Below are 13,379 nucleotides of genomic sequence, written 5' to 3' on the forward strand. Positions count from 1 at the left end.
TTTCTGATTTTCTTCTTTAAATTCATGACAACAACTAAGAATGTTAGCCTGTTCTGGAAGGGTTCAAAGATGCTGATTGATATCATTAGAAAAAGAGGGTAATCATTCTGCGTATCAATATATATCAAAAGGCTCATAAAATCTGTTTATTTACAAAACAACAAACCTTTTTTCAGCCATGTAAAACAAAAGCTGCTTTCTCAGCATCAGTTTGATATTGATTGCCAGGCATTCTTTTCGAGGCAGGTAGTAGTTTTGGCTATGAGAATTAATAAAAAATATACTATCTGTTTTTTTTAATAATACTTTTAGGCCCTCAGCTGACCTCTGGAAGTCCATCTTGTTTTTGGAAAACATTAAGAACACCCTCTTATTCTTTGCTACGGCTTATTGGTCATCTCCATATGCTCCATGATCTGGTGCCATTAATCACAGGTGAATGGATGTGGCGCTCCTTACAAATGATGAAGATGGGCTCCCTGCTAGATTTTTGTGCTGAAATTTTCTCTATACTATAATAAATCCCTGGTGCTTCCTCTGCTACAGAATGCTGAACCATTGTTTCTTAGCCATGTCTGACGGATTTCTCTGGTGCCCTTTCTGGGCAAAATCTGTGAACAGGAAGTAAACCAGCGAGTCTCTTGCTTTAGTGAGGTAAATGAATTGCTTACTTGACCCTGCCCAGTCAGGTCTTTGCCTTTTACATGGGATGGAATCCAGAGCTCTTGCTTTCATGGCTGATCGTCTCCTCTTCATACATTAAGGAAGCAAGGTTGCACTGATTGATTGGATGTTAGTGCAACAAGTAACTCATGACACTTTATGCCACTGCTTATTTTAGTTTCATATCCAAGGACATGCCCTGACTTTGGTATAACCCTTTCCCATAGACAGATGTTGAGGAATTAATGTATCTCCTAAACACTCCTCTTTTTATCCTTTGTCTTGTGATGTCTCTCAGCAATCTTCCCTCACTCAAATATGTTTCAATATGTTTGTGATTCCTTTAGTTCCTTATTCCTATTCTTTGGGTTCTCATTAATGTCTTCAGCTGACAACCAGCAAATCCTTGTGTCTTTAAGTGAAAATATGAATTGGTACCAATCTAAATTCCACAACTATGTGGTAGCGCTGGCCACTGGATGGTAACTAATTTGTTGAATCTCTGCAGTCATAAGACTGAGGTTTTGACTTTTGGAGTTGGCACATATGTATATACCTTGGTGTGGTGGCTCTCAGAGTTAGGTCCTTCATCATCACCTTCAGCTTCTGTCTGTAATCCGGGAGTCAGTGTTCACTTTCATTTAAGGAGCAAGTCAATAAGATCACTTCTACTTATTTTCTTATTCTTTAGATTTGCAAAATGGTGCTTATCCTCTCATGAATGGAGTGTTATAACCCATTAAATCTAGGTGACCCGGTTTATTCTATGCAGCATCTGTAACTAGTTCAAAATGCAGTGCATGAAGCACCTAGTGTCTTTCTTGGCTTACTTGCTTATTCTTCTATTTCCCACCATCTGAAAAATGAAATTGGCTCCCTGAAATCAAGCACATCTTATTTAAAGTCTTCTGTACTAGCGCATTTTCTTTTTACAGATTAGGACTGTTTATCTTCTGCAGCACCCCCACCTTATAGACCGGTCAGATCAATTTGTTCCAGTACTTCTAGCCTACTTAATTCCTTGCCTGTCAAACTTCAGTCTGTGTCTGACTATCTGGTTTTCCAACCATAATCTCTATTTTGCTCACCACAAATATCCTTTCAGACTCAGGACACCTTTTTTGGTTAACAGAGAGCCTGAGACTTTTTCTAAGTCTTGCCTACGCAGTGCGCATGCACTGCATAGGAGGGCCTTTAGCCGTTGCTCTGCTGATTTTCAAGCACACACTCGTGCTTGTGGCTGCATCCACCTTACGGGAGCGTGTAGGGGCGCGCCACAAGCACGAGTGCGGTGCTTGAAAATGAGCAGACTGTGCGCGCACGCAGTTCGCCGTCTCGCCCTGTCTAGAGGCTCTCTTGCACTCCGTGCTCTCCTCCCTTCCCCTCCCTCGCGTGCCTGGCAGAGTTCACTCACACGTCCACACAGTTATTTTCCAACTCCGAGTCCTTTTACACGAACCTCTCCATAACCAGAGTTTCGTCCCCACCCTCTGTTTCTCCTCTTCCATTGCAATCTCATTCTTGGTTTTCTTTCTCCATGTTTCCTTTCTCTTCCATGGTCTCACACACGGCACGCAGAATTCTTTTCCCGCCCTCTCCGTTCCCTTCTCACTCTCCCCTTTTCTCTCTTCCACTCACACAGGGTTCTCTTCCAGGGGATCCTCATCAATAGACATGAGCATTAGAATATTCCCGCCCATGCGCGGGACCCCGGTAACACAATAATATATGTGCCCCACATATATATAATTATATATATACAAATATATATATATATATATATATATATATATATATATATTCACTGAAAAAACCATAGGTTATAGACCATATATAGTTAGGAATTAGCATTTACAAAACCTTCAAAATTCACTGAAAAAACCATAGGTTATAGACCATATATAGTTAGGAATTAGCATTTACAAAACCTTATTTTACTCACACAAAACCATTGAAATTCCATGTTCGAGGCATGTGGGCTGCTAAATTCATATCTTAGCATTAGATCGCCGCCTAGTGTTGGGTCCGGATGATCGCACATTGTTGTCCTGGAAGAGTCTTCGAAGTATCCTGAGATAGGTGGCTCCTCCCCTGGACTACAGTGCGCATGGGCATCGGCTCCATCCCCAGATTGTTTTTTTCCGCCATTGGGTTCGGATGCGGTCTCGACGTCTCTGTCGGAACCGAGAAAAACTAACTTTTTAAGGCCAAAAGGCCTTGTTTTCATAGCGTCGGTATTGTTTGTGCACGGTCTCGAGTTCTTCCGTCTCCTGGAGTCGGAATCAGCGGAGTATTTTCACTCTTCGGACATCGAGGCCTTCTCATCGCGACACGACCGCAACTTTCTAGCATGGAGCGGAGTCCGTTTAAGTTCTGTCCGCTCTGTGGGTCCAAATACCCACATATAGACGTGCACCCGGTCTGTAATAAATGCCTTTCACCGGACCATAACGAAGACAACTGCATGGCCTGCGCAAGATTCAGGTCAAAGAAGACACTCAAGCTTCGGCGCGCGGTGCGCCTTGAGGCCAGACAAGCGGCCCCGGATCCAGAAAACATCTTCGGCGACCAAGAAGAGGAGGACCAGAGCCATCATCTTCAAATCTCCCCGCCCGAGACGGGGGTCGAGGCAGATCCGGAAGACGGCGACGGAGTCGCGGGTCAAGGCCTTGAATACGTCGACGAGGTAGGGGACGTCGAAGAGGTTTATGGGGCCGCGGAAGATAGCTCAGGGGACGAGCTATGCCCCGAAGGTTACGAAGATCGAGATCGGGTCACGGGATCGCCTGTCGGCCTTACCCAAGACCCCGTACCGCAAGCCTCGGCCCCGCCTTCAGGCCCGGCCGCGGACATACTTGCTGTGCAGGCCGTATCGAAACCGAAACTGAAACCTACGGTATCGACTACACCTAAAATGGCCGACCCAAAATCGAAACCGAAACTTATGGATTCGAGCACACCTAAGATGGCGGCCGTACCACCAAAAACGACTAAACCCGCTGCTTCATCGACTCCGTCGGCCTCCGGTCCACAGAAGTCGAAGAAATCTGTCGATTCCACAGTGTCGAAATCGGCGCCAGAGGAGGGGTCCTCTAAGAAGGGTGGTCGGCACGGGTCAACCGCTGCGACGCCGTCAAAGCCCGCCAAAGCCAGCGAAACGGCTCCGGTTCCGACTGGGACTTCGTTAGTCGGACGCGTGGTAGAGACGGAGCCGACAAAATCACACGGATCGAAGGCTGGCACATCTGCGCATCGGTCCAAGGACTCTGGGTCGGCGGCTGCGGCATCATCATCCAAAACTCAGAAGGGCCAACAGGACGTCGGATCCGAGGGCAAGGTCAAGACCTCCTCGTCGGCGCCAAAGGCCACTGTAAGTGACGCGTCCCCCATCGCCTCTTCACTACAGAGAATCAGGGAGAAGGCCTCTGCTACGTCGGCTCCGATGCCATCGCCACAGAAGCCGATGGACATTCCGGTGAAGCCTGCGGGTAAACTTCTCTTCCTTCTGCCGCCAAAAGAGGCGCCGAAGGCCTTTTCAACGAAATCGACGCCAAAGAAGTCGGATTCTTCAACGGCAGGGGCACTTTCAAGTCGGGTACTCGACTCAGAAGAGGATTCTGAGCGTTTTATCGACGCAGACACGGGCAAATTGACCCTTTACAAGAGGAGGATCACTTCACAGCCAGTGGACTCCTATGTCATCCCCCTGAAGAAGAAAAGGCTTCCTCAGGACGCTTCAGGCCTCATGGAACCTATCCAGCCTCCTCCAAGAAGGAGCCCAACTCCTTCCCCAGAACACTCTGAGGGTGAGGGATATGATGAAGATGACCAATACACTTTCCCCATCAATGAACCAGATGCACAGCCGGATTCATATGATGACATTGATGACCAAGGCACCCAGGATGTGGGGCAAGACCCACAGCCTGACCCACAGACTTTCAGTGCACGTGCATCCCCAACTGAAGATTCTGCAGGTTTTCATGCACTCATTGAAAGGGCAGCTGCTAATCATGATGTGGACATGCATGCTGACCCAGTAGAAGAAGACTTTCTATTTGACACTTTTTCAGTCTCTGAAAGGACAGTAAAGACACTGCCTATGCTCAAAGGGGTCCTCAAACATGCTGCGGACATCTTTAAAGAACCTACCAGGGCGAGAGTAGTCAATCCACGTATCGAAAAAAAGTACAGACCAGCACCTGCAGACCCTGCATACATTCGGGGACAGTTGCCGCTTGACTCCCTGGTGGTCGCAAATGCCCGCAAAAGGGCCAACTCCCAAACAACGGGTGAAGCTCCTCCCCCGGATAAGGAGTCCAAAGTGCTAGAGGCAGGAGGCAAAAGAATAGCTGCACAGGCTGCAAACTTTTGGCGTATTGCAAATACACAGGCACTCTTGGCACGCTATGATAGGGCGCATTACGACACCCTAGAGCGGGTTTTAGAACACCTGCCTTCGCAGTTTCAAGAGGGCACCAAACTGCTTATAGAAGAGGGAAAACTGATCTCCAACGCAGCCATAAAGTGTGCACTTGATGCCGCAGACACAGCAGCTAGGGCCATTAACACTAGCGTCATGCTGAGACGACAGGCGTGGCTCCGCATATCGGGGTTTAAACCTGACAAACAAACAACCATACTTAATCAGCCAGTCAATCCTGATAGACTGTTTGGTCCAGATGTTGACACCACCCTTGAAAAGATTAAAAAAGACACCGAAACTGCTAAGTCTATGGGGGCCCTACAATCACAACAGTTTCGTGGCAATAATTTTCGTCGCTCAGGTGCACGTGGAGTCACCAGAGGACAGATGGGTCAACAATCACAATTCTCGAGAGGTGGAGCACAATCCTCGTACCCCAAACAGAACAAGGGGGGTTACCGAGGAAACAGCACCAGAGGACGCGGCAGAGGGAACAACAACAACTCCCGCTCCTCTGCCCCAAGCAAACAGTGACTCTCTGTCACTGCCCCCCGACCACTTAACACCTGTGGGGGGGAGACTACATCAGTTCCTGCCCGTCTGGAGAAACATCACTACAGACAGGTGGGTGCGACAACTTGTACAGTACGGTTATTGTCTAGAGTTAAAATCCACTCCACCCAACATACCACCAAGGCAACGGCCTATGTCCGCAGAGCACTTGCACTTATTGCAGCAGGAAGTAGTGGTGATGCTGCAAAAAGGCGCAATCGAGCTCGTGCCAGTAGAGGAGGAAGGCACAGGGGTGTATTCCCTGTACTTCCTTATTCCAAAGAAGGACGGATCTCTCAGGCCCATTCTAGATCTACGTCCCCTCAACCTGTATATACTGTCAGAACATTTCCATATGCTCACACTGCAACAGATTCTTCCCTTGTTAAACCAAGGGGACTTCTTAGCAACCTTAGACCTCAAGGATGCTTATTTCCACATACCACTACACCCGTCCCACAGAAAATACCTCAGGTTCACTATCCAAGGCAGACATTATCAGTTCAAGGTCCTACCCTTCGGAGTCACCACAGCCCCAAGAGTGTTTACCAAGTGTCTGGCGACAGTAGCGGCGCACCTCAGGAGGCAGAAGATCCATGTCTACCCCTACCTGGACGACTGGCTCGTTCAAGCCAAGTCGGAACAACAGTGCGCCGCGGACATGTCGACTACCATTCACCTCCTTCACGATCTGGGCTTCTCGTTGAACTACCCAAAGTCGCATCTTCAGCCGGCATATGTCCGGCAGTTTCTAGGTGCGACGATCAATACCCTGACGGCCATGGCTCAACCAAACCAAGTCAGGATAGACAGCATGCAGTCTCTAATCCAGAAGTTCAGACCACAACACTCACTTCCAGCGAGAGTGTTCATGCAGTTGATAGGCATGATGGCCTCCTGCATCTTCATAGTCCCTCACGCACGGTTACATATGCGCCCGCTCCAGGAGTGCTTAGCAAATCAGTGGACACAGGCTCAAGGACAATTAACAGACCTAGTGTTGGTTACCAGTCGGGCATACGACTCTCTGCATTGGTGGACTCCACACAACCTTTGCAAGGGCCGACTGTTCCAGGAGCCAGTGCCACAGATTATCCTGACAACGGACGCATCTCTCCAGGGATGGGGAGCTCATCTGCTCACTTACACAGTGCAGGGACTATGGACGACGCAGCAACAGAAGATGCACATCAACTATCTGGAACTGATGGCAATCTTCATGGCGCTCAAGTCCTTCATTGTACATCTGTGCAACAAGGTAGTGTTAGTCCGGACGGACAACATGACCGCGATGTACTACATTCAAAAGCAGGGGGGCACACACTCGCCACAGCTGTCTCATCTGGCTCAGGGCATGTGGCGGTGGGCCATTCAGAGGAACATCTTCCTCATGGCAGAACACCTCCCGGGCAAGGACAATCAGATGGCGGATCTGCTCAGCAGATACAGCCATCAAATGCACGAGTGGGAGTTACACCCATCTGTACTCCACCCGTACTTCCAGCAGTGGGGTCATCCGGAGATAGACCTGTTTGCAACAAAAGAAAACGCAAAATGCCAACACTTTGCCGCCAGGTTCCCTCACCCACAGTCGCAGGGGAATGCGATATGGATGAACTGGTCAGGCAAATTTGCGTACGCTTTTCCGCCAGCCCCTCTGATACCGCTGGTGGCAAGAAAGCTAAGGCAGCACGCGATGACTCTCATCCTGGTTGCTCCAACGTGGGCGCGCCAAGCATGGTACACCACGTTCCTCGAACTCTCAGTGGTGCCGCATCAAAGACTGCGCCTCACGCCCAGACTTTTGACGCAGAACCATGGAGAAATTCAGCATCCAGATCCGCAACAGCTCAACCTGGCGATCTGGCTCCTGAAGTCCTAGAGTTTGGATACCTTAACCTACCTCCAGAATGCATGAACATCATCAAGGAGGCAAGGAAGCCAACTACCAGAGCATGCTATGCTGCAAAATGGAAGCGTTTTGTCATTTACTGTACAGCCAATGACATCAACCCGCTAGATGCATCTATCCCTAACATCATTTGCTATCTGCTACATCTGTACAAGTGCAATCTAGCGTTCACTTCTATTCGGATACATCTATCCGCCATCGCAGCTTATCTTCAGAACAGGCAACATCTCTCTGTCTTCAGGGTGCCTGCCATTAAAGCTTTCCTTGAAGGTCTGAAACGAGTCATTCCCCCAAGAACACCGCCAGCTCCGGTGTGGAACCTCAATGTGGTCCTCACCAGACTGATGGGACCACCATTTGAGCCACTGCACTCGTGTGAACTCCAGTTCCTAACGTGGAAAGTAGCTTTCCTAATTGCTATTACGTCCCTGAGGCGTGTTAGTGAGCTACAAGCGCTCACAATCCAAGAGCCATTCATTCAGATTCATCCAAATAGGGTAGTGCTACGTACTAACCCCAAATTCCTTCCGAAGGTGGTGTCACAGTTTCATCTCAACCAAACTATTGACTTGCCGGCATTCTTCCAAAACCCACAAACGGTGGCGGAAAGAATGCTCCATACGTTAGACGTACGGAGGGCGTTGATGTACTACATAGACAGGACACAACACTTTAGGAAAACAAAACAACTTTTGGTTGCCTTCTCACCACAACACAAAGGCAACCCTATTTCCAAAGCAGGAATAGCCAGGTGGATTGTTAAGTGCATCCAAATCTGTTATCAAAAGGCCAAGCGCACTTTAACGATACCCCCGAGGGCGCACTCCACACGCAAATTGGGGGCATCCATGGCTTTCCTAGGGAACATTCCTTTAGAGGACATTTGCAGAGCAGCCACGTGGGTTACACCACATACCTTTACAAAACACTACTGTGTTGATGTGCATTCCAAGCAGCAAGCTGCTGTGGGACAGGCTGTTCTCAAGACACTTTTTCAGGTTTCTGCAGCTGGCACGGGCAACCGCCGCTGATGGAGGGACTGCTATGTATTCTATGCTAAGATATGAATTTAGCAGCCCACATGCCTCGAACTGAATATGCTACTTACCAGTATGCATCTGTTCTTGGCATGTAGGGCTGCTAACATTCATATCGCCCACCCTCCTCCCCGGTGCCTGTCGCAGCTGCAGATATACTATTGTATTCAATCATTAGCATGGACATCCTTTACACTTTTCACTCCATCTTCTGCCACAATGGCGAAAAACAATCTGGGGATGGAGCCGATGCCCATGCGCACTGTAGTCCAGGGGAGGAGCCACCTATCTCAGGATACTTCGAAGACTCTTCCAGGACAACAATGTGCGATCATCCGGACCCAACACTAGGCGGCAATCTAGTGCTAAGATATGAATGTTAGCAGCCCTACATGCCAAGAACAGATGCATACTGGTAAGTAGCATATTCAATACAGTTAGTTCTACTAACTATATATCGCGCACCCGCAATCCACTGCTGATGATGTCACATATTACATCATTCATGACATGGTCAGTGACATCACTGATGACATCTCAAATGACATCACTGATGACATCTCATTTGACATCAATGACCACATCACTGATGATATCATTCATGTGACAATACAATGCATCTCCTCACATTTTAATATAACCTCTGTTACACCCAGTGTTAAATACAGAGTATAATTTTTGAAACCATTGACACACCAATACTAGTTACTACATACGCACTCACTGATTCCTACGTCTACACACACATTCACTCATTCACCCATACAATCATTCATACATACAATCACTCATCTTTACAACACTATCATATGCACTCATACACCTATACAGACACTCACACTCTGCCACTCATCCATGGAGTTACTCACACACCTAGTCAGTCCTGTAAAGAATCAATCACACTTCCATTTTCTTGTATATACAGTTAAACATAGAGCACCTTACATTTTCAAACATATACTAACACATACTTACTCTCTTATACAATCATTGATACAAGAACACATTGATCTGCACAGAGTCACACATCTCCCAGCCAGCCACACACACACTCAGTCTCCCATACAAATACTTGGACAATCAATCAATAACCCATATAGTTACTCATATAGCTACTGATAAACACATGCAGCAGTTTACAGAACAACAGACATGATGATGCACAAATTAAGACAGTTTAGTCACTAACCCATGCATTCAGTGAGACACATTTAATCACTCACTCATACAGTCAGTCACGCACCTACTAAATCCTTCATCCAGACACTTCTACATCTACTCATTCTTCAATATGTAAAACATATTTAAACTTTACAGAAACACACAGTCACTGGATGATGTAATCAGTGATGTCATCAGTGATGTCATTTGAGATGTCATCAGTGATGTCATCAGTGATGTCATCTGTGATGTCACTGACCATGTCATGAATGATGTAATATGTGACATCATCAGCAGTGGATTGCGGGTGCGCGATATATAGTTAGTGCAACTAACTATATATGGAATTTCAATGGTTTTGTGTGAGTAAAATAAGGTTTTGTAAATGCTAATTCCTAACTATATATGGTCTATAACCTATGTTTTTTTCAGTGAATTTTCAAGGTTTTGTAAATGCTAATTCCTAACTATACATGGTTTATAACCTATGGTTTTTTCAGTGAATTTCAATGGTTTTTTATTAGCAAATATCAAAAGCTGTAAAATGTATTCTTCTTTAAATCAAAAAATATATTTTATATGTTTATTAATAATTTTTTTTATTATTATTTTTTTTTGTTTGCTCCCGGTTCGCGAACCGGGAAGCTTCCCGTTAGCTCAATTTGGTGCCGCAACCCGGTCCGCGAACCGATAAACGTTCCGTTTGCGCAACTGCCGCGTTAGAAATTAACATCGTGACGCGTCGCGGAAGCGCGACGTATCACGTTGTCGCGTAATGCGTCTTATGACGCGCCGCGTTAGCGCACCCGGAAGTGCTCCGGTACGCGAACTGAGACGCGAAGCGCAGCTCCCCGGAAGCGATCTGGGGCGCGTCGCGAAAGCGCGACGTATTGCGTTGCCGCGTAATGCGTCTTATGACGCGCCGCGTTAGCGCACCCGGAAGTGCTCCGGAGCGCGAACCGGAAGCGATCCGGGGCGCGTTCCGCAGCGCGTAACATAAGCGTAACAGGTCATGTGACTTGTTAATAAAACTTTTCATTGGTTCATTTCACTTTTGGTTTCCTAATGATGTAAGGCTAGGTCAGGTGACCTAAAAATAACACTTTTCATTGGTTTAGAACTATTTTTTTTCCAAAATGATGAAAGCCCCCACCTTTTTTCTCACTCTGACTTTCAACTTTGTGAAAGGAAGACCTATTTTGCTGAGTGGAAAATGGCTTCACTAGTAGCTGCAGCTGGTGGACCCCCACCACCACCACCACCTCCTCATAGGAAGAGAGGACCACCTCCACAGTTCCTTCCCAACACAGAGGAGGAAGAGGATCAAGAAGAGGAAGAGGAAATACAGGCAACACATTTTTTACAAGAGGAGCCCCGGGTATCTCATCATAAAAATAGTTTCATTTGGCAGTTTTTTTCTTTTCCTGAAGGACAGAAAAAAGTTAATGCTCGGTATGTGACGTGCCTCATATGCAAAGAGGACTTATCTAGAGGCACAGATAAGAAGTATAGTTACGGCAACTATACTATGCACCGTCACATGCAGAGGTGGCATCCACTAAATTACAGCCGGGCAGAGATGCGTGACCTCCAGGACAACCCACCAACTCCTGTGGCCAGGACATCGGCACAGGTAACTCTGTCGGGGCCAGAGGCACGGGAAACAGTGCCAAACATTCAGGAAAACTTTGTCCACATGAAAATAGTCTGTATATATTGCGGTACCTTACTCTCATGTGGCAATATGAGTGTTAATTTAATAAACAGAGCATTTGAAAACCACAAGTGCTCTAAACGCCCCAAAAAATAAAAAATTTTTTTGCTCCTGTTGAGCCCTTTCCAATGCCTGTTTTTTGTTGTTCCCCCCCCAAAAAACCCAAAAAAACCATAAAATTGTTCAAAAAATACAAAAAAACAAAAAATGTTCAGAAAAATAAAAAGAAAATATAAAACAACAAAAACATTAAAAAAAAGTTCTTTTCAGAACTACCTCCCCTTTATAAAAAAATTGCTAGAATGTTTAGCTCTCTGGCAACCTCTATTTCTTTTGGTTCGCTTCCCCGTTCGCTCCCCGGTACGCGAACCGGGAGCGAACCAAAAAAAAATTTTAAAAAAGAAAGAAGAGTAAGTATAAGGGAAGTAAACAGAGAGTAATGTTAAAAGAAAGACAGCTATAGGGAGTAAACCAGAGATACTGTTTAATAGATTTATTTACCGAAGAAAAGATGGAAGAGGGTATAATTGTGAAAAACAAAATAGATAAGGAAGTGAAAGAAAAAAAGGACAGTAGAAGAATAACAAAGAAGAGTTTCTTAGAGAATATGAGTGAATGTTCAAAATATGATTAAAACATGTGGAATAACAGAGAGAAAAAACAGAAAGCAGAAAAGAAGAAGTAACAGAAAAAGAATAATTGAAACAGCAAAGAAATCTAAATAACATAGGGGCATATTATCAACATAGGCAATAAAAGTATTGCAGCTTTTATCGGCAGAAATGTGTCGCTAAAGCTGCTTTTGCGGCAGAAAACTGCCGCTAAAACCGCTTTTGCAGCAGTTTTCTGCCGATAAAAACAGCAATAATTTTATTGTCTGTGTTCATAATATGCCCCTTAGTGTGCTTCAACTACACAGAGAAAGCATAATGAACAAGTAGTGAAACCGTGATCAGTCAGAGACACTAAGAGTAATAGAGACGGAGTGAGTGAACAAGAGTGAGGAACTATGAGAAGAGAAAGACTGAGAAAAGGAGTGCAAGGAGTAGAGTAAGTAAGTAATAGAGAAAGGAATGAGGGAAGTAGCAAAGGCAGGAAAGTGAGGGTTAAAGAAATGAAGCAGTGGAACTAATAGTAGTTAAATGTGATAGAAATGAAACAAAAAGAGTACAAAACATTTACTTTATAATTGTCGTTAACTTAGTCACTTATTATTTTTATACTTTCAATCTGTGAAAGAGATAACAAACATTTGAAAAATATTAAAACATATATTTAAAAAATAGAAAAGACAAGGGAAAAGATTGAAGGACAAACAGTTTTTCAACAACTTTGACACTTACAGAAGCTTCTGCTTCTCCAGGCCCCCTACACAGTCCTAAAGATATACATTTTAAACTAACAGTATCTTGATGCAGATGAAGTAAGGCCTATCTTGGAACATGGTGCATCTTTTGCACTGCTGTTGTCTCACAAAAGTGACGCAATGGCAGCGCAAAAGAGGTGCACAATCATCATAAAACTGTTCCTAACATTTTAAATGATTGTTTCAGGATGGCAATAAGGTGTGTCCTATCCAGACGTTTGTTTCAGGTGAGGCCTACTCAGGGTTGCAGATCAAATTTAGGCTTGTTCAAGAGTACAGAGGAGATAATACATGTGCAGGCCAACCAATAAAGTTCAGACTTCCTCTGTTTCCCTGGACAGGCCTAAACTTTATCTGCACAATGTGATTCGTAATGTTAGGAAACACAGGTAATGTATTTCAAAAACGTGCAATTTATTTTGCTCATTTCACAATCACATCACTTGTGTTTCCTTTGGTTAGGTATCTCATTGTGCAGATGTAGTCCAGCATATGAAAGAGTACGCACTGCATGCAACAACTTTGACACTTACTGAAGCCTCAGCTTC

At 45.4% G+C, this 13,379-nt stretch overlaps 1 pseudogene across 1 annotated transcript in view; it reads left to right on the plus strand.

Moving 5' to 3' along the window:
* The window catches only part of LOC144756200 (E3 ubiquitin-protein ligase TRIM39-like), a 486,436-nt pseudogene that overhangs the window by 363,104 nt on the left and 109,953 nt on the right, over positions 1 to 13,379 (plus strand). The gene's annotated exons all lie outside the window — the stretch shown is intronic.

Source organism: Lissotriton helveticus, chromosome 5_1 (genome assembly GCF_964261635.1).
Source record: "Lissotriton helveticus chromosome 5_1, aLisHel1.1, whole genome shotgun sequence".
Classification (NCBI taxonomy): Eukaryota; Metazoa; Chordata; class Amphibia; order Caudata; family Salamandridae; genus Lissotriton; species Lissotriton helveticus.